The sequence below is a fragment of the Puma concolor genome, chromosome E3 (assembly GCF_028749965.1).
Source record: "Puma concolor isolate L17-30 chromosome E3, mPumCon1.1.hap2, whole genome shotgun sequence".
Taxonomy (NCBI): Eukaryota; Metazoa; Chordata; class Mammalia; order Carnivora; family Felidae; genus Puma; species Puma concolor.
The window spans coordinates 11,189,286-11,208,704 of record NC_141682.1 but is presented as its reverse complement, the minus strand read 5'-3'; the positions used below and the strand labels follow the sequence as shown (position 1 = coordinate 11,208,704).

The window sequence follows — 19,419 nt, the reverse complement described above, 5'->3', positions numbered from 1 at the left end:
TCTCACAGTTCATGGGTTTGAGCCCCACATCGGGCTCTAAGTTGATGGTAAGGAGATTCTCTCTCTTCCTCTGTCTCTCTGCCCCTCTCTCAAAAATAAATAAACTTTATTTATTTATGTATGTATGTATGTATGTATTTATTTATTTATTTAGACAACCTTTTTTTTTTTTTTTTTAAGTTTATTTATTTTGAGAGCAAGAAAGCACGAGCTGGGGAGGGGCAGAAAGAGAGGAGAGAGCAAGAATCCTGAGCAGGCTCTGCACTGACAGCACAGAGCCTGATGTGGGGCTTGAACTCACGAACCACGAGATCATGACCTGAGCCAAAGTCAGTCACTTAACCAACTGAGCCACTCAGGCGCCCCCAAAATAAATAAGCTAAAGGAAGGAAGGAAGGAAGGAAGGAAGGAAGGAAGGAAGGAAGGAAGAAAGAAAGAAAGAAAGGTCTTGCCATTTGTGACAACATGGATGAACCCAGAGGGTATTATGCTAAGTGAAATAAGGCAGACAGAGAAAGACAAATACCGTATGATTTCACTTATATGTGGAATCTGAAAAACAAAAAAATGGACAGACAATCAAAGCAGACACAGACCCATAAATACAGAGAAGAAACTGGTGGTTGACAGAGGGCGGCAGGGGGATGGGCAAAAGGGAGGAAGGGGCGTGAGGTCCAGGCTTCCAGTTAGGGAATGAGTCAGTCACAGGGATGAAGGGGCACAGCACAGGGAATGTAGTCAGTGGTGTTGTAGCCATACCTGACAGACGGTAGCTACACTGGTGAGCACAGCATAGGGCGTAGACTTGTACAATCACTGCGTGGTGCACCTGAAACTAATGTCACACGCTGCAGTTTAAAAAAACAGGGGCCCCTGGGTGGCTCGGTGGGTTACGCGGTTGAGCGTCTGACTCTTGATTTCGGCTCAGGTCACGAGCTCACAGTTCATGAGATCGAGCCCCACGTCGGGCTCTGTGCAGAGTGTGGCACCAGCTTGGGATTCTCTCTCTCTCCCTCTCTCTCTCTCTGCCCCTCCCCTGCTCATGCACACACGCACAAACTCTCTCTCAAAATGAATAAACATTGAAACTAATAATAGTAGGGGGCGCCTGGGTGGCTCAGTCGGTCGAGCGTCCGACTTCGGCTCAGGTCATGATCTCGCAGTTTGTGAGTTCAAGCCCTGCGTCGGGCTCTGTGCTGACCACTCGGAGCCTGGAGCCTGTTTCGGGTTCTGTGTCTCCCTCTCTCTCTGCCCCTCCCCCACTCATGCTCTGTCTCTCTCTCTCTCTCTCTGTCAAAAATAAACATTAAAAAAACAAAAAAAGATTTTATTTTTAAGTAATCTCTACACCCAGCCTGGGACTTGAACTCACACCCCCGAGATTGAGTCACACGCTCCACTGACTGAGCCAGCCAGGCTCCCCACCTCTTTCTGAAGTTTATGTAAACGGAATCATGATGCATATATACTCTTTTTTTTAATGTTTTATTATTTATTTTTGAGAGAGAGAGACAGAGTGCAAGTGGAGGAGGGGCAAAGAGAGAGGGAGACACAGAATTCCCAAGCAGGCTCCAGGCTCTGAGCTGTCAGCACAGAACCTGATGCGGGGCTCAAACTCACGAACTGTGAGATCATGAGCTGAACATAAGTTGGATGCTCAACTGACTGAGCCACCCAGGCGCCCCTCTTTTTTTTTTTTTTTTTTAGTTTCATTTAAGTAATCTCTTCACCCATCATGGGGCTTGAACTCAACGCCCCCAAGATCAAGAGTGCCACACTTTTCCGACTGAGCCACCCAGGCTCCCAGAAGCAGCAATAATTTGGTTTCATCATAATTTGACACTAGGTTTAGTTCTTACAAAGGCATAAAGTAGAACACAGGTACGAGTTTCTCAACTGCATTGTTCTGGGTGATACCATGAGGTAAGATGACGTATCACAATTTTATCCATTCTACCAATAAATTGGAAAGGAAGAGAAAACTTTATTTGGCTCCAAACAAAAGGTTATACTTTGTTTTCAAGTCAAGTGAAATTATCTGTGAGCAATTTTCAAACATATTGCAGACAGACATAGGAAATTAAAAGATTTTTTTAAAAAATCTGACCAGCAGAGTCTACTCCCCCAAAATTCACTTTCAGAAAATGAGATGGGACAGAACTTACAACAAATACCAGAACATTTGCTACATTCCAGCCCTGTTCTAGGCACCCACAGAGCCATGACATTTATGCAAGGTTCACATTCTAGCCAAAACGCAAGCCGTGCCAGCACGAACCTCGTTAATAAAATCAAAAGAGTTTTTATAATAAAGTACAAAACATAGCTGTGATGGGACACCTAGGTGGCTCAGTTGGTTAAGCGTCTGACTTCGGCTCAGGTCATGAACTCGCGGTTCGTGGGTTCGAGCCCCACATCGGGCTCTTTGCCGACAGCTCAGAGCCTGGAACCTGCTTTGGATTCTGTGTCTCCCTCTCTCTCTGTTCCTCCCCCACTTGCACTCTGTCTCTCTCACTCGCTCTCAAAAATAAAGATTAAAAAAAACCTTACCATTAAAAAAAAAGCAAAAAACAGGGGTGCCTGGGTGGCTCAGTCGGTTGAGGTCCGACTTCAGCTGGGGTCATGATCTCGCGGTTCATGAGTTCTAGCCCCGCATTGGGCTCGTTGCTGTCAGCCTGGAACTTGCTTCAGATACTCCGTCCCTCTCTCTCTGACCCTCCCCTGCTTGTGCTCTCTCTCTCAAAAATAAATAAAACATTAAAAAAAAGAAGAAAACAGCACAGCTGTGACTATAAGCCCAACAAAAAACTACGAATCCTTTAGCCAAACTAATCCCTGAGGTCCATAGCTGGCTGCCTTTAAGAAGGGTTATGCTGCAGTTCCATGGGTTAGGTCCCTCTGGGGTGGGCGGGGGTAGGGGAGGAGATAGCACCTGTTATGCCCACTCCTGCATGCTGCTGCAGACTGTAAGGGGGAGGGAGGGCGACTCGAATGAATGAATGAATGAATGAATGAATTCATTCCCTCGTGTCTCCATTCGGCCTATGTTTCCCCACTATTTGTGAGCCTCTGTCCTCCATGAGCTCACTGACGGCTGGGATGGGTCTTCATTCACCGTCCTCCCTCTGCACCTGCCACTTAACAATGCCACATCCCGCCCCTGAGGTCTTCAGCATCATCGCCTGAGCTCTGGGAGCCTCATGTCCTCATCTGCAAGTTGGGGAGAAGGTTCGGAAGGTTGTGATTCTCTGTTTAGCTAACTTAGGCCTACCATCTTGCCCAGCAGACATTCAAGGAATGTGCTAGGTACTTTAAAGGAATCAGAGCGAAATACGGCACCACCCCTGGCTTCGAGGGGTTTCCGGACTGTGGGAAGATGGGAGGAGGGAGGACAGGAGGGTAACAGCCTATAATACCATACAGTGTGGCTTGCAGAGCTGTAGGGAGAGCCCAGAGGAGGTGGGGAAGAGACGCTTGAGTCCAGCTTTCAAGGATGCGTGGAACTTCCCCAGCAAAAAGGTTGGGGGTGAGTATTGACAGCAAAGAGAAGAGCAGGTCAAAGACACGGAAGGTGTCAAAGTGCACTGCTCGCAGAGGGAATTGGTAAATAGTTTGTGCTGGCCGGGGCTCAGGGCCAGATGCCGGGGCTCAGGGCCAGATGCAGGACGGGCTGGAGAGAGACTCTGCGGTCTGGTCACAATGGGCCCTCTGTGCCACCTAAGTAGTTTGTGCTGGACACGTCGGTCAGGATGCCTGTCATTCCAGCTTGTTTCCAGGCGAAATGGTGCCACCCACTTGGGGAAGCTAGACTGAGCTGCTTTTTTTTAAAAACAAAAACAAAAACAAAAACACCTTTATCGAAGTGTGTTATTTATGCAGAATCAGATGATTCCTTTTTATGTGTTTCGTTCAATGAGTTTTTGACAAATGTATTTACCTGTGGAACCCCCACCAGAATCAAGATCCAAAACATTTCTGTCACTCAAAAAAAGCACCCCTAGGGGCGCCTGGGTGGCGCAGTCGGTTAAGCGTCCGACTTCAGCCAGGTCATGATCTCGCGGTCCGTGAGTTCGAGCCCCGCGTCGGGCTCTGGGCTGATGGCTCAGAGCCTGGAGCCTGCTTCCGATTCTGTGTCTCCCTCTCTCTCTGCCCCTCCCCCGTTCATGCTCTGTCTCTCTCTGTCCCAAAAATAAAAATAAACGTTGAAAAAAGAAATTTAAAAAAAAAAAAAAAAGCACCCTTGTGCCCCTTCGTGCTCGTTCTTCACCTCACCTTCCCACATCCCAGGCCCCCGAGATCTTCAATCTGTTTCTGTCGCCGGTTTGCCTCTTCCAGAATTTTATATAAATGGCCTCATCCGGCTTACAGCGCTCACCCAGCCTAACGCTTTTGGAGTCGGATTCATGTTATTGTGTGTATTAGTAATCTGTTCCTTCTTTCTGCTGAGCGGTATTTCTTTGTGCGGCCACAGTCACTCCATCCGTGATGAGCATTTGGAGTGTCTCCACGTTGGGGTTGTTGTGGATAAAGCTGCCGTCGATGTTCTTATATAAGTCTTTGTGTGGACATGTTTTCACTTCCCTTGGGTAAGTGGAAGTGGAGTTGTTAGTTCTTAAGGTAGATAGATGCATGTTTAACTTTTAGCAAAGTGCCAAACCGAGACAGAAGAGAAGGGGAGAGAAGGAAAGAGAGACACTCAACACAGACGTTCCGTTAGCTTCCCTTGGCTGGTGAGGGATTATGGTAGGAGAGGGGAGGGGGCATGGGAGCTGTCACTCATCCACGCACCCACACCTCTGTGCCAGCCCAAACCACCATGGCCACTGCTGGCATCCCAAGGAAGTCCCTTTTTCCCCCAGCATGTGGAATATTCCATGGGACCAGAGAAGCCCCCATGGAAATGCCGGGGCAGGTGCCTCGAGTCCCCAGGAAGCTGAGGCCCATGCAGGTTGGGGTGTGACGGCTGGAGACGAGGCCTCAGGGAAGGTAGGGAGGGCAGGACATGAGCAAGGGGCTGTGTGGACAAGCAGTGCCTTGAAGGAGATCCGGTGGCCCCAGGAGCCAGCCCCACATCCCACAACCCCTCCCCCAACCAGGCCCCAGAAGCGGCCATTGTCACACTTGGGCAGTGGAGGCCAGTCTCTTGCAAACCTTTGTGGTTTAAAAAGGAAGGACAGAACTATCTAGTAGCGAACTATAGAAATGATCCCTGAAAGTATAGTCTTTGGAAGGACAGAACTATCTAGACAAACTGCACAGCAACAGAAGGTTAGGGGAAAAATAACAGTCCTGAGGCCTCGGTGAGGGCCCTCCCCGCCACATTCCTGATGCCCCATCTTTTTTTTTTTTTTTTCGTTTTTAAGTTTATTTATTTTGAGAGAGACAGAGAGAGCGAGCACGAGCTGGGGAGGGGCAGAGACAGAATCCCAAGCAGACTCCACACTGTCAGCACAGAGGCCAATGTGGGGCTCGAACCCATGAACCGTGAGATCATGACCTGAGCCAAAACCAAAAGTCGGACGCTTAACTAACCGAGCCACCCAGGCGCCCCCTGAAGCCCGTCTTTGGAACATGGGTGAAGCCGCAGGTCAAGCCTCTTGTGTCACTCAGGCTGCTGACCTGTGCTCGGCCCTACCCTGGCCCTGCCGCCAGAGGACAGCCAGCAACGCCTTCTACGTTTTTGTAAAGTAAGGACACAGCTGTTTTCAGCATGGAGGCAGTAATAAGTTGTTCCTGATGGGCTCTGTGTGAGAGTCCTCAGGGCACCTGCTCCCCTCTCCTTCTTGGATCCAGCCTACCTTGACCCTGGGCCAGGCTGGCATGGGAGCTGCAGAAAACATGGGGAGGCATAGGAAACAAATCCTCAAAGCCAAATCTGCAGAAGCAGATGAGTCTTTTGTGAAATTCGCAGGCTAGTGCTCTGAGCCCCCAAGGCCCCTTTGCACACACCTGGCCCTGGGTTTGATCTCAGAGGTGGCGGCTCTTCCCTTCTGCAGCTGGTTTCATGTCGGGTTTCAGTTCCAGGTTGCATCCTGAGAACCCTCTCTGCAGGCCCATTCTTGTATAACTTAAAAGACCTTGACCCTTGCCAGTTGCCGAAAGCACACTTTTCTGCTCGTCCAGGTAAAACACCTGGAGAAGCAGTTTCACGAAACAGGCCTTCAGTGGCCCCCAGAGATGGACTTTGTCCCAAGCTCAGTTCTTTTTATTTTTATTTTTTTAAGTTTATTTATTTTGAGAGAGAGAGCGCGTGCGCACAAGTAGGTGAGGGCAGCGAGGAGAGACAAAATCCCAAGCAGGCTCCGTGCCATCAGCACGGAGCCCGATGGGGGGCTGGAACTCACAAACTGTAAGATCATGACCTGAGCTGAAATCCACTCGGACGCTTAACCGACTGAGCCACCCAGGTGTGCCACCCCCTGCCCCGCCAAGCTCAGTTCTATCAGAATTGTGTGTTCGTATGTGTGGATGCGTGTGTCTGAGTATGTTTTACATACTTAATCGTAAAGTTCAAACTTTCAGACCTTCCGCTTTCTGGCTGTAAATTTGATGGGATGCAGTTGTGATTAAAAACATTTTGCTTCCAGGGACACCTGGCTGGCTCCGTCAGAAGAGCGTGTGACTCTTGATCTTGGGGTTGTGAGGTAAAGCCCCATGTCGTGTGTAGAAATTATTTAAGTCAATAAATAAGCTTAAAAGAAAAAACATTTTGCTTCCCCAAAAGGGTGCAATACTTGGAGTAGTCATGTTCGTAGAGACAGAAAACAGAAGGGCAGTTGCCAGGAGCCGGGGGCAGGGGGGCAGGGGGAGTTGTTTGATAGGTATGGAGCTCCAGTTTTGCAAGATGAAATGAGTCCTGGAGGTCAATTGCACAACAACACGATGTGCTTACCCCTAATGAACTGTATGCTGAAAATGGTTAAGACGGAACATTTTATGTTATGTACACTTTACCACAATTAAGAAACAATCTGCCGGGTCTGCAGAAGATCATGAATATTTTGTGGCTTTGTATGACCTGACACTGGATGGCTTTGTGCCCGGGGATCATTTTCAAATGCAGTCAGCAGTTAGGATGTGCCGTCGATGTGGTTAGGATGATATAAGAGAGGTGCTTCAGGTACGCATAGTGGCCACATCCCAGTGGATGTGTGGCCCCTAACAGAGAAATCCCTGGACCCCAGCAGCCTGAGTTTTGCTTTTGACCAGAAGTCTTAGTGTGGGCTGCTCTCTGCTTTCCAAGGCTGCAGGAAGAGAGTATCTCTATTTTGAAGACAGGAAGTTCAGTGCACATTTGTTTTTGTTTTTTTTTTTTTACCAAGACATGTCAGGACAACGTTTTACAAGAAAGCCTGGAAAGGGAAGTGGTGTGAAAATTGTTTGGGTTTTAATACAGAATATATTTTTTTAATTTTGCACATATTTAGAAAAATTATGAGTTCCGTCCAGATATATGCAGCTACCTTCCAGAAAAAGGGGATATTACAGTAAATTCATCTTGATCAGGTGGCACAGAGAAAACTTCTGGAATAGTCACATTTGAAAATTCCTTACTAAAAAAATTAGTAATAAAAAGAGAAAATGCCTTATTAACGAATGCCTTTGCCTTAAAACTGATTTAGCCAAAAACTGCTAATGTTTTCTCCACAGGGCCTTCATAACTTGGGCACAACAAATAGTACTTGAAACAGTAAAGACAAACAAACAAGCAAAACCAAAAAGCAAAAAAACCCAAAGAACCACCTGAATTGAAACATCATTTTGGAGAAGAGAGAAGGAAGGAAGGTGTTGAAGTAATATATTGGAATAGTTATCTAGTGCCGTCGTTCACTTGACCATTAATTTCAGAAGTGTCCTTATAATTACGTTAAATTAAAGATCTTGCAAATTATAGGTCACAGATATCCACTTTCAATGTGGAATAAGTCTATAAAGATGCTCGTTAAGATGCTGCTCTAAGATCAGAATGAAAGTGTGTCCATTTAACGCGGTGAGGTCAGGCCCGCTTTATACCCCAAGGGATCTGCAAGGCCGGATTTGAAGCAGTTAACAGATTCATTTAAGCAAAATCTTTGGTTTCTCGGCCGGCAGTGTCCTTAGCGAGGAAATCACGTGACCACTCTGGGTGAGGCAGAGTCCCTTCAAGGACATTCAGAGGGTTTGGGAAGTGGCTGCTTCAAATTCACACCCCACCCAGAGGGACTGTGGCCATTGCCCTGGGCTGGGGCGAGGGCTCCAAGGCGATTCTGACATGCAGCCGGGGATGACCAGCGGCCCAACGTAGATCGACAAGAGGATTATGACTTTGATCTTTTTTCCATCGTCTTTCCTGTGTGGGAAACAGGCAAAGGAAAAAAAAGAAAACTCAGCGGGTAAACATATTTTAGCGACCCGATAAAGTATCTGCTGTAATTCCAACCAACTGGTGTGGCCCAGAGGACATTCTCCCCTTTGCACTCGGCAGTGCTGCGAAAAGGTATTGTCATTCTGTCTGCGGTGGAAAACCCTAGCTCTGGAGATCAGGTGAGGGCCCAGCTGGTAAGAGGCGGAGCCAGGGCTCAGACCGGCCTAATCCATCTGCCCCTTTGTTCTGGGACTGAAACAATCCTCTTCTGTGAAGGCCCATCCATTCTATGTTTTGTTCCCTGCACTTGGGCTAGCTCCATTCTTTTCTTACCCTCGTTTTCCTTGCTCAGGGCGGAAACTGAGATCAGCATAATTTCTGAGCAAATAGAAATTCACAGGACAGCCGGCCCGAGAGTGCGGAGTAAGAGGCGCGCTCACTTGGTGTGAAGCACGAAACACTTCCAGATGCCAAAATCACTTCCCGCCCGCTCCACGTTGTTTGGCAGGGCTAAAATTAAATCCTGCTTTCTAGTAGCTGTGGTGGGAATTGAATGTTGCATCTTTCATCTGACCGCTCCGAAATGACCTTGAAAGACAAGAGAGCCTCGGTCGGTATTAGCGGGTAGAAAATAGCGTCAAGGGGCGCCCAGGTGGCTCAGTAGTTTGAGCGTCTGACTTCCGCTCAGGTCATGATCTCATGGTTCGTGAGTTCGAGCCCCACATCCGGGCTCACTGCTGTCAGCACAGAGCCTGTTTTGGGTCCTCTGTACACGCCCCTCTGGCTGCCCCTCCCCCAGTCTCTCTCTCTCTCTCTCTTAAAAATAAGTAAACATTAAAAAAAAAAAGAAACCAGTTTTCATTTCTAAATCAAAGAATTTTTAATGCATAGATTTTATTCAAAGACAGGCAATGTTGAAAGAGATCTCACTCTAATGGCAAACAACAACAACGACAACGACAACAACCTTGAATTTTCAGCTGAGCTCATTTTCCAGGACTGCTTGAGCAGCTGCTGCCACCTCATGGAAAATTTTTATAAATTTCCAGTTGAGGCAAGAATCCACCATCTTCCATGGTCTTCCGGTTACTGCTACCAAGGCACGTTCCCTCAGACCAAAAAGCCCCTGGAAGTCTTTGGGCCTGTCAGCTGTCGTTTTATATCATTCTGGGCCCGTTGAAAAGCAGTTAGAGTATCATAGACACGTGGCGATTAGAAATCAAGCAATTAAAAAAATTAAAACATCAACGTTAAAAAACAAAAAAAGAGGGCACCTGGCTGGCTCAGTCTGTTCAGCATCCGACTTCGGCTCAGGTCATGATCTTGCCATCTGTGAGTTCGAGCCCCGTGTCGGCCTCTGTGCTGATAGCTCGGAACCTGGAGCCTTGCTTCGGATTCTGTGTCTCCCTACCTGTCTCTCCGCCCCTCCCATGCTTGTGTTCTGTTTCTCTGTCTCTCTCTCTCTCAAATAAAGATTGAAAAAACAATAAATAAATAAAAGGAAAAAAAAGAAAACAATAAGTAATATTTCTCTTAAAAATATTTCAGGGGCGCCTGGCTGGCTCAGTCATAGGAGTTGTGCTACTCTTGATCTTAGGGTTGGTCGTGAGTTCAAGGCCCTTCTTGGGTGGAGAGATTACTTACTAAGTTAAAAAATAGATATTTTATTTATTTATTTATTTACTTATTTATTTATTTAGTGCTGAGAGGAGAATCCCAAGCAGACTCCAAGGTCTGCATGGAGCCCAAGAAGGGGCTTGATCCACGACTCTGGGATCACGACCCAAGCCGAGATCGAGAGTTGGATGCTGAAACGACTGAGCCACCCAGGTGCCCTCCAAAATATGTATTTAATTAAAAAAAAAATTTTTTTTTCAGACAGTGCGAGTGGGACAGGGGCAGAGAGAGAGAAAGAAGGACAGAGGATCCAAAGCAGACTCCAGCACACTGACCGTGGAGGGGCTCAAACTCACGTGAACCACGAAATCATGACCTGAGCTGAAATCAGGCGCCCCCCACAATATGTATTTTAAATGTAAAGCTTTTTTTTAATTTAAATTTTTAAAATATTTTTGGTTTATTTTTTTTTTAATTTTTTTTTTAAATGTTTATTTATTTTCGAGACAGAGAAAGACAGAGCATGAACGGGGGAGGGGCAGAGAGAGAGAGGGAGACACAGAATCGGAAGCAGGCTCCAGGCTCTGAGCCATCAGCCCAGAGCCCTACGCGGGGCTCGAACTCACGGACCGCGAGATCGTGACCTGAGCTGAAGTCGGACGCTTAACCGAATGAGCCACCCAGGCGCCCCAAAATATTTTTGGTTTAAATAAAATGTTATTTCAGTTGCAATTGAAATGAGCAGAGAGAGAAGACATAATGATTAAGAAAATTCTTCTGTGGGGGCACCTGGGTGGCTCAGTCAGTTGAGCTTCTGACTTCAGCTCAGATCATGATCTCAATTTCATGAGTTCAAACCTGCGTGGAGCCCCACATCGGGCTCCGTGCTGACAGTGCAGAGCCCGCTGGGGATTCTCTCTCTGCCCCTCCCCACTCACGTGTGTGTGCTCTCTCTCTCTCTCTCTCTCTCTCGTCTCTCTTAAAATAAATAAAATTATTTAAAAAAAGAAAGAAAATTGTTCTGTGTAGCTCCTCCTCCCTATGATTTTAAGGAGAGCACTTCTGTAACATATAGCCCGATGCTAACTGCACACCGTGAGCCCCTGCACGGCTGTCTGCTGTCACACCGACTTGAAACAACCTTCCCATTGTTGGGTTCTAGTGAATTGTTTTTTCAAGGCTCAGTGGAAACTCAACTCCACCAGGTAGAGTGAACTTCTTCTGCAGGACCCTATGCCCACTGCCTGAGTCTTATTTATTTATTGTTACCGTATTTACCGCTGTAGCACTTTATTTGTTCTGTTTTGATAGTTTTGTAGAGGGAGGGAATAGCACGATAGCTAAGCACTCCAGCTCCAGGTTCAAATCCAGACTCTGCTCGTCACTGGCTGTGTCACCTTGGGCAAGTTTTGTCTGCTGCAAAAGGGAGCAAACAAAAGCCTCGCCTCAAAGGATTGTTATGAGCTTTAATTGTGTTAGTCTTCAGCAGGTGCTTAGAGCTGGGCCTGGCACAGAGGCAGCACTCTTGAAGTGTGACCTCCCACTGCTACTGTCCTCATGTCATTGTCCACACACAGGTCCGTCTCTCAAATCCCCTTTGCTGACAAAGGATGTCAAGCATGGCTCGGTTGTGTTTGGTGAAAGCAGGTGTACACGAACGAGGCACAGTCATATTGTCACAGTAGAGATCTCTGTGGTGGGGCTTGGTGGCTCAGTGGGTTAAGTGTCCAACTTCAGCTCAGGTCATGATCTCATGGTTTGCGAGTTCGAGCCCCGCATCAGGCTCCGTGCCGACAACTCAGAGCCTGGAGCCTCCTTCAGATTCTGTGTCTCCCTCCCCCTCTGCCTCTCCCCCACTCATGCTCTGTCTCTCTCAAAAATAAATAAACATAAATTTTTTTTTTTTTAATTTAAAAACGTTTATTTATTTTTGGGACAGAGAGAGACAGAGCATGAACGGGGGAGGGGCAGAGAGAGAGGGAGACACAGAATCGGAAACAGGCTCCAGGCTCTGAGCCATCAGCCCAGAGCCCGACGCGGGGCTCGAACTCACGGACCGCAAGATCGTGACCTGGCTGAAGTCGGACGCTTTAACCGACTGCGCCACCCAGGCGCCCCTATGGCATTTTTTTTATAGTAGCCTGAATGAAATAAGACAATCTTTTTTTTAAAAATTTTTTTTAACATTTATTTATTTTTGAGAGACAGAGAGAGACAGAGCATGAGCAGGGAGGGGCAGAGAGAGAGAAGGAGACAGAATCTGAAGCAGGCTGCAGGCTCTGAGCAAGCTGTCAGCACAGAGCCTGATGTGGGGCTCAAACCCACAAACTGTGAGATCATGACCTGAGCCGAAGTTGGATTCTCAACCGACTGAGCCACCCAGGCGCCCCAAGACAATCTCTATAATAGCCAAAAAAACCAGAAACAACCCAAATGTCCATTAACTCATCAATAGACTTTTTTAACGTGGTATATTCACACAATGGAATATTATTCAGCAATGAAAGGAAATAAAATACCGAAACATGCTACAACAGGGATCGACCTTGAAAATACTGTATTAAGTGAGAGAAGCCAGGTGCTATGGGGCTTGAAATGTAGTGTGGCTGCTAGTAAGTATGAGGGGTTTTTTTTTGAGGGAATGACAATGTTGAAAATGGTGATGATAGGGGCACCTGCGTGGCTCAGTCAGTTAAGCGTCTGACTTCAACTCAGGTCATGATCTCACGGTTCATGAGTTCGAACCCCGCATCAGGCTCTGTGCTGGCAGCTCAGAGCCTGGAGCCTGCTTTGGATTCTGTGTCTCCCTCTCTCTCTGTCCCTTCCCCATTTGAGCTCTGTCTCTCTCTCTGTCTCTCTCTCTCTCAAAAATGAAAAGAAAAGAAAATTGTGATGATAGTTGCACAACTGTGGAAATATACTAAAAACCATTGAATTGTACAGTTTAAATGGGTGAATTGTGTCTCAATAAGCTGTTGTAAAAAGTAAGTTATACTATATAACTTGTTGGACTATTCTATGGCCATTTATTTATAAACATTTCAACCATAAAGAATATGTTCAGGGGCTCCTGGTGGGCTCAGTCAGTTGAGCATGCGACTCTTGATCTCGGGGCTGTGAGTTCAAGCCCCATGTTGGTTGTAAAGATTACTTAAAAATAAAATCTTAAAAAAATATGTTTATAGTATTACAATCATTTGAAATAATAAGGATATGAAATTATATCTCATCGACTAAGTCAATCTATTTGTGTAGGAGACACTGTTGCCACACATCCTCCTTTTCCTCTTCTTTCAACCTAAAAGACCATGTGACTCAGGGGAAACTGACCCAGCTCTGGGGGTGATTGCTCTAAGTCAATGGTGGTAATCCCACCATGTAACCAAGTCTACACTGCTCACTTAGCCTGTAGCATTCCCAGTGATAGCATCTGGGTCAGGAGTGGGTGTGTGCAAATCAGACTGAAAAGGAGACTTTCAGCCCCTCCATCATCTTCCTGCCTGAAAGGCCCTGGAGATGAAGTCAGTGTTTGGAAGGGAGGAAAATCACCTGGGTCCTTGAGAATGTCATTGTTCTCCACCAGCCCTGACATCTGACTGTCTCTAGATTTCCTGTTCCCTGAGGCCGTTAATAGCTTTCCTTCCATTTTAGCTTTTTTTTGAGTCAGGGTGGTTTTTGTTATCTGACAAAAACATCCCAGCACAGAAGCACTACACGCACAGAAGAAAGAGTGGAAGGAAATGAATAAAAATGTAAGTTGCAAGTATCTTTCAGTGGTGGGGTTAGGGGTGTTTGAGATTTCTCCTGTTTTTCTGTGTTTTCAAGTTTTTCTGAAATTGGCATGTATTACACTTTCAATCAAAGTAAGGTTTAAACAAAACGGCAGACGCCTGGGTGGCTCAGTCAGGTAAGTCATGGTTCGTGAGATCAAGCCCCACATCTGGTTCTGCCCTGACAGTGTGGAGCCTGCTTGGGATTCCCTCCGTCCCTCTCTATCTGGCCTTCCCCAGCTCATGTTCTCTCTCTCTCTCTCTCTCTCTCTCTCTCTCAGAGTAAATACATAAACTTAAAAAAAAAAAATAATAATAGGAAAAAGGAAAAGGCAATATAAAAGAATATGTGCCCCCGTATATTTAGCCAGCCACTGAGGGAACATGGCCGCCAGCATCCCCACCCCGAAGGTTCACACTCTTGTGTAGTCCTCCCCTGAATTATACAAGGGCTGTTGCGTGTAATCAGTAGCATAAGGCTGAAGTGATGACATTAGGTCATGAAAAAGACGGTGGTTCTGTCTCGGGTGCTCACTTTCTCTCTTAAATCATTCTTTCCAGGGGGAATCATGCTGCTATATGTGAGCAGCCCCGTGGAGAGGCCCAGATGCTGGGAAAGTGAAGCCATTGGCCAACAGCCACGTGAGCGAGCTTGGGAACAGATTCTCCTGCCCCGATTCCAGGAGGTGACTGCTACCCAACCATGGCTGGAGTGCAAGCTCCTGGGACGCTCACAGCCAGAAGCACTCCTCCAGCTGCTCCTGGATTCCTGACCCTCAGAACCAATACTAGACAGTAAGTGTGTTTTTCCTTAATTTATTAAAAAAAAAATCAATTAAAAACAAACAAGCAAAAAAATAACTCTACACCTAGCAGGGGGGTGGAACTCACGACCCCGAGGTCAAGAACTGTATATCGTACCAACTGAGCCAGTCAGGTGCCCCCGCTCCAGTAAGGTTGCTAAGCTATTAAGTTTCAGGGCTCTTGTTTCACAGCAAAATGGAGAGCAAGAGACACGCCAACTCTTCCACTCAGTAAGCCACTTAGGGGAAATCTTAACTTCAGACACAGAAGCAACGAAGGATGTATCTAGAGGATGTTTATTGCCACTGCCTTTGCCTCAGAAAAATATTGGGCATAATTAGAAATGAGGGTGATACCATTCTGTGGGACCGTTGCGCAGTTTTTGACAGGTCCGTAGTGTCAATCTGGAAAGATCCACAGCTTGTCAAGCGGGGAGCAAAACGGTTGTAGAATCACGTGTATGGTATCTGTGGGAGCCATTGCTGGATGTAACTCCTCAACATCTCTCCTCCACTTCCTCCTTATTCACAGATCATGTTTCCAGCTCCCAAACTAAAATCTCGGGGCACCTGGTGGCTCAGTTGACTGAGCGTCAGACTTTGGCTCAGGTCACGATCTCGTGGTTCCTGAGTTCAAGCCCCACATCGGGCTCGCTGCTGTCAGCGCTTCAGATCCTCTGTCCCTCTCTCTCTAACGACCCCCCACTGCTTGCAGTCTCTCAAAAAACAAAACCAAAAACACCAAAACACTAAAATCTCGGTTTCTCAGCTTCCCTCGCAGCAGCCAGGCACAACCACGTGACATGTTCCTGGCTAATGAGATGTAAGCAGAAATCCACAGGAAAGTTACTGGTTTTCTAGTAGCATGTACTACATGTATAACCAGAGTCAGCCGGTACGTGCCTGTCCCCTTGTGCCTGCCTTCTTCCTCCTGCGTGGAACAGACTTGGTACCCGGAGGGCAGGGCTGTCTTGTGACTGTGGGGACCCAAGTCACACTCTCAGGATGGGGAAGCATAAAGGCATGGAGCATGCGGCTTCACGGCCATGGCACCGTGCACTATGTGACCCCAAGCTTGTTGTTACCTGAGAAAGAGGCAACATATTTCTCAGTGAAGCCACTGTTTAGGTTTTGAATGTAATCCCGGTTACCGTTTTCATCTAAAAGATAAAAGGGAGAAAAGTCATGTGTATGTGTATGTGTGTGATTACTTACATGAGCATGATGATGTAGGTGGACACATAGCTCACTGTTAACATTGACCGTTAGGGGCACCCGGGTGGCTCAGTTGATTGAGTGACCAGCTTCGGCTCGGGTCGTGATCTCTCGATTCGGGAGTTTGAGCCCCGCATCGAGCTGCTGTCAGTGTGGAGCCTGCTTCGGATCCTCTGTCTCCCTCTCTCTCTTCCCGTCCCTTGCTCGTGCACTCACTCTCAAAAATAAATAAAAAATAAAAATAAACTAAAAACAAACAAACAAACATTGACAGATCACTGCAAGGGGTAAGACTGGAGGCAGAGGACAGCTGATGAAGTTTTTATTTTTACTCTGTTTACATCATTATACCAAACATTTGTTAATTTTGTGACACACTATAATAATGTCCACAAAGCTTATAAAAAGAGAGGAAGAGTCGATGTGCTGGCTGGCTCAGTCAGAAGAGCATGTGACTCTTGATCTCAGGGTTGTGAGTTCAAGCCCCACATTGGGTGTAGAGATTACTTAAATAAATACTTTTATTATTTTTTTTTAACTTTTTTTTTTTAACGTTTATTTATTTTTGAGACAGAGAGAGACAGAGCATGAACGGGGGAGGGTCAGAGAGGGAGACACAGAATCTGAAACAGGCTCCAGGCTCTGAGCTGTCAGCCCAGAGCCCGACGCGGGGCTCGAACTCACGGACCGCGAGATCATGACCTGAGCTGAAGTCGGCCGCTTAACCGACTGAGCCACCCAGGCGCCCCAAATAAATACTTTTAAAAAAAAGGAAGAGTCACATATACTAAAATACATGTTGTATATATTTATATATATATATGTATATATATATATACACACACACACACATATATAATACATACGTATGTAATATACACACATATATAATATATATAATACATAATTATAGAGTATACCCACACATATATATAATATTTACACACGTATATAATATATTTATATATAATACATAATTATATAGTATGTATGAGAGAGAAAGAAAGAGAAAGTGTACAATAGCATTCTGGAATTACTGGTTATCACTCGACCAGCTCAAGCTCAAGGCAAAGCCGGTCCTCAGTGACTGGGCCGGTGCCTCCCATAATGCAGGGAGCTAGGAGTGGACAGTCTGAGCAAATGGAATATTTGGTATAGTTCTGCAGTTTGAGCCAACACTACAAGCTTCACATTTGTTGCACAGGCCTTGGTGTGGAGGGCCAGATACTCAGGAGATCATCGGGACCCCACCAGGAGGCCCGGAGGCACAGGTGCAGCCCGGCAGAGAAGGGAAACAGGGAAGCTGGGGTCTGGGGTCCGGGGCCAAGGGATGCAAGGCAGGGCCCTGGCCTGTGACCTAGCACGGCTCTGGCACAGGGCGCTGGTCCCGGGCTCCCCAGAGATGGGTCCGTCTTTTCAGGAACAGGCCTCAGTCACCTTCCCCGCTCCGAGGACCTGGGCTTGTAGCTGGATCCCACCGTACAGGCACCTGAGCAAGGCTGAGGCTCATAGGAACCAGGCGTCTAGACCAAATCACAGTGTCGTGCAGCTGACTGTGGACGTGACATATGTCTTCTTAGTCAGTGGCTCTTTGCTTTCTGGAGCCTTCATGGCTCCTATTCTGTGCTGGGCCCCCGTGCAGCCAAGGGGTTGGAGGTGGGGGCGACAGGGCTGCTGTCGTGGACCCGCCTCCCTCCCCCGTCCCTCCCACCGCACTGATTTCCTCTCTTGTGGCCCCAGGGGTTTCCTGTTCTCTCCCCTGTCTGAACAGCTTCCCCATTTCTTTTGCAACATCTTGCAGCAGGTGTCTGGCTTGCTCCTGCTCTCGGAAGCTCAGACAGGCTGGGACCTAGCAGAGAGCCTCCGGGTTTGGTCCAGGGTGTGCCATGGGAGGAACAGCGGCTCAGCCGGGTGGCCCGGCCACGTGCAGGGGGAGCCCATGGAGGGGAAGGCGCCATTTTCCCGAACTGGGTTATGACCCAGATATCACACGAAACAGATTTACACTAAAGAATTCTTTGTCGCTTATCTAAAATTTCCATTTAACTGAACATCCTGTATTTTTATTTGCTAAATCTGGCAACCTGATCCTAAGACGGCTCAGCTTTCAAAGTTCTCTAATCAGATGTTCCAGAAAGGGAAGAGAGGGAGGAGAGAAGACGGCAGGAAAGAAAAAACTCCCCATGGAGAGAGAGAGCCGGTGTGTGACTCCACAGCTGTTCCTTCCCTCCCACCCCCGAGGGCCAGAGACTGAGGCCCCAGGGGAGAGGGCAGGGCTGGGAGAGGTACCCGGTGCCAATCCCTGGCTCAGCCACCAACTTCCTGTGGGTCACCCTGGGCAGTGGCTGGGCCTCCCTGGGCTCCCTCGCTGGCATCTGTGGCCTCCAGCACTCACTCACTCATCACATTTGTCCCAAGCACCCACACATACCCCTGCTGTGTGCCAGACCAAGTCTCAGAGAGGAGCCCTTAAGCAGCTGGCTGGCTGATGGCATGCGGAGGATATAGACATGAAAACGGATCCCCAGGATCCAGGAATATGGAATTTCCACTTCCCTCCTTCCAAGGGAGAGCTACTCAGTCCCGGCCGGGCCCTGCACCTGCCCTCTTCCTCTTCCTGGTACCCAGTGGCTGCTCGGGGATCTGGGAGGGCTCCCTCCCAGGGGCATTGGCTGTCGTGGTGCTGCCGTCCTCAACTGAAAGCCCTCCACGCGGCCATGCCTTGTCCGGTGACCCCAGAATGGTGGCTGTGAGCTTCAAGAGCAGTGAAGTGTTCTGGGGGACTTGCTTTCCCTGGACCAGCTGGGTCGGGTTGATCAAGGCAAGCTTGCATCTTTCAGATGCCCACCTAGGTGCCCAGGGGCTTCAGATCTCCTGGTGGGCTGAGCACAAGACAAAGGTGGGAGTCTTTGAAGAGCAGACCCAGGGTGTTGTTAACACTACCTGTTTTTCCCAGCATGTTCCCATGGCGGGGGAAAATGGAAGGAGGGAATTTGATTTTGATGACCAGGGGAGCCACCATTCACCTCCACACAGCAGTCAGGATGCTTAAAAAAAAAAAAAAAAAATTTTTTTTTTTTTAAATTGTGGTAAAAATATATATAACATAACATTTACCATTTAGGAGTACAACTCAGTGGCATGAAATACATTCACAATGTGATGCAACCATCGCCCCTATTTCCAGAGCTTTTTCATCATTCCAAACAGAAACTCTGTACCCATTAAACAATAATTGTCCCCTTGGGGCGCCTGGGTGGCTCAGTCGGTTGGGCGTCCGACTTCGGCTCAGGTCATGATCTCGCAGTTCACAAGTTCGAGCCCCGCATCCGGCTCTGTGCTGACAGCTCAGAGCCTGGAGCCTGCTTCGGATTCTGTGTCTCCCTCTCTCTCTGCCCCTCCCCGATTCATTCTCTTTCTCCCTCTCTCTCTCTCTCCCTCTCTCTCTCTCTCTCTCAAAAATAAATAAGTGTTAAAAAATTGCTTGAAACAATAATTCTCCCCTCTTTTCCCTCCCCTCCCAGCCCCTGGTCACCTCTAATGTACTTACTGTCTCTATGAATTTTCCTGTTCTCAATACCTCATTCAAGTGGAACCACACCCAATCTGTCCTTTTGTGTCTGACTGCTTTCACTCAGCATACTTTTTTTTTTAAGTTTTTATTTATTTA

General features: G+C 47.4%; 1 long non-coding RNA gene and 1 pseudogene across 3 annotated transcripts in view; one reads left to right on the top strand and one right to left on the bottom strand.

The window, feature by feature from the left end:
* LOC147572971 (uncharacterized) overlaps positions 1 to 19,419 on the top strand; it is a 53,648-nt gene that overhangs the window by 15,539 nt on the left and 18,690 nt on the right. For all 3 annotated transcript variants that reach the window (XR_015245576.1, XR_015245575.1, XR_015245574.1), the window contains one exon: positions 14,293 to 14,526. This is a non-coding gene — a long non-coding RNA (uncharacterized LOC147572971). The remainder of the gene's footprint in view (positions 1 to 14,292; positions 14,527 to 19,419) is intronic.
* LOC147572972 (small nucleolar RNA U3) lies at positions 5,150 to 5,225 on the bottom strand (annotated as a pseudogene).